Genomic DNA, 4,759 nt, shown 5'->3' on the forward strand with positions numbered 1-4,759 from the left:
TTTTAATAACGAATAGATAAACTAATAGATTCGATATCAAAGGATATTTTCTAAAAAGATCCTTGATCTTAGAGGCAAATCTTTTGAAATTCTATACGACTTGATAATAAAACTGACCGTTCTAACGAAAGATACATACAGTAATATGATCAGAATAAAGAACTATGTAATATGAGAGAGAAGTCGATAAAATGCAGATCTTTTTATCGAGAGGAATTTAATAATAATTTGAGAACACGAGTATCGGTCTGAAGATAGAAAAGATACTCCATTCAAATCAATAAAATAATCGCGATAAATTATAAATGCATCGATAAATCAAAGCAAGAAAAGATAGAATAAATAAAAGAATAGAACCAGGTAATTTTCTATCGGATTCTTTTGTCAAAGAGAAGTAAATCTTTGTATATATATATATATATATATATATATATATATATATATATATATATATACATACACATATATATGTATATATACATATATACAAAATAAAAAATACACACATGCATGCACACACACACACACACACACACATATAGTGTCTCAAGTTTTACGAACTAGAGTCGAGCTTTTACTTATGTATTAGTTCATCAGGGAAACTGCTATTGGCGTGGCGAAACCACCTGCGCTCCTCTCGTTTTGCTCGTGACTAACCTTTCAAGTATTTATTGGAAAGACTAGTTCGAAAAGAAATGGAACGTTACATGCAGAGAATCAACGATAGCAACGATAATACGCATTTTTATGCGATATTTTTATCTACGAGAAATTTCAATTCTCATTTATGTTAGTTTTATATGAAATTTATGTTACTTCGTGAACGTTGATTATATATATACACACGTGCAGAAACATACGTAAATATTTAAATAAGTACGTATAATAGATTACAGGTCATACGTACAAATATATTTTCGACAGTTAAAAAACAAGTTAAAGTAAAATTTCGAGTATTTTACTACGATCAATATAACGGAGAGTCCAGTTTTACGAACGGGAAAGAGATTCGAAGTTATATGTCGAAGCGAGGAATTCTTTTCCTTACATTTCCACGAAGAAAGGTTAAAGAAAAAGAAAAGAAGGAATAAAATGCAAGATAGTTCGCACTACGAAATTGTTTTCTATTCTTATACAGTCGACATTGAGTAAAAAGGGTCGATGTAAATAACAGATATTCAAACGTACATTCATTTTAGTAAAGAACGAATTGAATAAGAACGATGAATTACGTATTCGTAATAAATGATCGTCTTGAAACTTACGTTCTATTATCAAGAACGATTCGAAATATCGCCAGATAGAGAAAAAGATAGAGAGAGAGAGAGAGAGAGAGAGAGAGAGAGAAAGAGAGAGAGAGAGACAAGATGAGTTAGAGAGAAAAGGAAGATAATGGATTAAGGTAGATGAGATACATTAACGAGAGTTACATTATCGGTTCGTGTTGCCCTTAAGCACGCGTGATCGTGTAACATGGCAGCTTAATCGAAATGCCTCTTCTAACAGCAGCCACGCAAACGTTGAGCTTAAGGCTTTTAAAAGCTCCGTTGCAATATTTAGGAGGGATCTGCGAGTAGGATTATTGCATTTTTAAAGAGGAGCCATAGAGAAGGACGCTGTTTCTTGGATTTCCGAGGATGTTATGGGAGATAAAAACAGGAAGAAATATCTAGGTTCTCGTATAACTTCAAAAAGGAACGGCAATCGCCCTTTTTCAGAATGAGTAAAATAAGAAATTCGAAGAATCTACCTTTGACTTTCCTCGTACTTTTATGATCGTGACCTTCATCGATCAAAACAAAGCTTTGACGTCGAGGATAGGATTTTAATAAATTTATGTCGATGAAACGAGAAGGGATCTTACAGAGTTTAATTGTTTGCCTCGTCAGAGACGCCATTTGGAACATCGTAAACAGTTCAAGCGTGAAAGAGAGAAAGAAAGAAATGGATGGAATTGGAAAAGAATAAACCGTAGAAAAATACGTAGCAATATATTTACGTTAGACCGTATCCTCGCGTGTTTTCACGAATTATAGCCAAAGGAAAACGTATTTATGTAATTCGATTTGTGTAATTTTCTAAATAATTCAAGTTGAGATAAGATTCACTCTTCGATTCGTACTTTTTTCCCTTTTTCTTTTTTTAATTTTTCAAGAGTAAAAGCAAAAGATGAACGCGTGATTGCAATAGTTTAATAATTGAATATAGACAAGAATGTCGGATGACAAGTTGATAGTAATTAGCAACCCTCAAGGACCCACACGTTGGAGTCGAAAACAATTCTTGCTGAAGCTCGACGTACTAATTAATAGTGATATCTAGTCGGAGAGCGTGTAGACTAGAAGCTGGTTAGCTCAGTGACAAGGATAGAGAATCTTTCCTTTGAACAAAGCCAGGTTCGTCTCCAGCTAGAAGGACTGTAGACTGTGAAAGTTGCGAGCTAGCATAAAGTGCACGCTCAGCTGTAACTAATGTAAGATAAAGTTATAATGATAACAGATATATTCAGTTAAGAAGAACGATAATCTCTTCCAAACAATTCGACAAGGTCCTTTCGTCCATACGTACGAAGGAATGGGTAAGAACAATACCTTGTTATCCATTCATCCGAACGATTTAATTTCAAATTAATAACTTTAACAGAGATTATTTGTAAAATACATATAGAGATGTATAAACCTTCACGAATTCTATCCTCTTCGGATATGAAATTCTCCATTTTTTAGCGTCCCGTATAAAAGAAAAATGATGCAGTGGTTCGCTTTAAAAATTCTCCTAAACTTTGTCCACGATCCTAAAAGAAGGATCGATTCATATGCCGAGAGGTATACCATCGAGGCGTCGCTATCAATCTTCTCGGCAGCTCGGATGAGATTCCAATTCGTAGAGCGAGTCTGTGCGTCTAGTACGTTCTATCGAAAAAGAGATATAGAATTCCTTTTCCTTCGAGCTTTCAAGGGGACTCGTAGAGACACGCCTTATGAATCTTTCCAATATCTCGCGCCTCACCGAGAAGAAGAAACTCTTTACATTTAAAAACACGTTGGAGTTCCGTAAACTGAAAATCAAATCGTATCGCGTGCATAGACGAGAAAAATTCATCTTTCACCTTTTTCCTCTCTCTCTCTCTCTCTCTTACTTTCGTTTTCTTTTCTTCTTTTCTTTTTTTTTTCATTCAAAGTTCATTAAAATAAATCGTCTTCGTAGGGAGTTTATAAACGTTCTGATAAAACCGAATCGCCTTACGTTTTACTCGTAATTTATGAATACATCCACACTTAATGGAATTTACTTGTACAATATCTGGTTTAATAACGACAGCATAACATCGCGGTGTACGCAAGTTCTGCGGTAATCCGCAGGGCGGATAATTTGCCGGCGCATAATCGAGGCTTTACTGCATTGCGGTTGAAACGCTCTGGACGTTCTTTCGGAAGAGTTCCGACGAGAAACCAAAATAGAACGTCGTTGTCCGTCGTTGGACTTGTTCCACTGGAACGTTTCCCTTTAATACTTTTTTTTTTTCTAGAAAAATTCTACCTCAGTTCCAAGAAAAAGAAAGAGAGAGAGAAAGAGTGGGAGAGGAGGGAGAGGGAAAGAAAGGAAGAAGCAGTAAGATTCGAAGTGGCTTTTAACGCGATCTTTGTTCACGACGGGAATCTAGTGCTCCTCCATGTTAAATGTCAACGGGAGGGCGGATCCATCAGAGTGTAATGACGTATAACTAACACGCTACACGGTTGACGGGATAATCCGATATACATATTTCATCGTTCTTCTCAAGTCAGAGACATTTATTAACCTTGATTTCATCTCGATGAAAAATGATCCATTGAAAATTTAACTCGACTAATTACTCCGTTGAAGATTTGAGGTAAGATTTGAAACGAGTTGAAAAGAAAGAATAAAACGAAAAAATCAAACGAAAGAAGAAGAAGAAGAAGAAGGAAAAGGAACTTCTTACAATTAGTGGTTTGTTCTTTCGATTCGAGAGCAAAGCTAACGTCCGTCGATCGTAAGGGTGGCACCGACAACTTACTCCTCTTCTACCATCGAGTGATACGAGTTTGTTCAGCAATGCTTTTCATCTCTCTTCTTCTCTTCTTCTCTTCTTCTGTTCTTCTTTCTCTTTCTCTCTTTCTCTTTTTCTTTCTCTATCTCTCTCATTCTCATTCTCTCTCTCTCTCTCTCTCTCTGTTTCTCTTGACATTCCCTCGAAACTTCCCTCGGGAGCTCATGAATTTCAGACACACTCGTAACCGACCTCCGCCCACTTCTCGTCGCGTTAAACTGCGTCGCGTACACTAACACACGAGCTCCGAGTTCGCTTGTACCCTCGTTCGATCTCTCTTGCCACGTGTACGCTAGCATTTACGCAGGTTGCACATGATTGCATGGACTCGCCTACCTGGGAAGTCTATACTCTATGTGTCGAATAATTTCCTCTAGGTCGACAGGAAAGGAAGGTGAATACGAGAACGATCATACAGAGGGACACTCGGGAACCTTCTCGATACATTGAAACGATTTCGATTAGTTACGTATCTGTTTATTCGTCGTATAATACATTTCAGTTGAAATTATAGACTTTATAGAAAACTATTAATTTCTAGAAAATGGAGTAACGTGCAAATTATAAGCAATTGATTGTATCGATGAATTTTACTTTATGTTACTCGTCTTATCTTATCTGTTAAAAAAGGAATTATTCTTATTAAAAGTTAATTAAAACTGTCTTTTATTAATCAGTGTATTGCTG

This window comes from Vespula pensylvanica, chromosome 1 (genome assembly GCF_014466175.1).
Source record: "Vespula pensylvanica isolate Volc-1 chromosome 1, ASM1446617v1, whole genome shotgun sequence".
NCBI classification, from domain to species: domain Eukaryota; kingdom Metazoa; phylum Arthropoda; class Insecta; order Hymenoptera; family Vespidae; genus Vespula; species Vespula pensylvanica.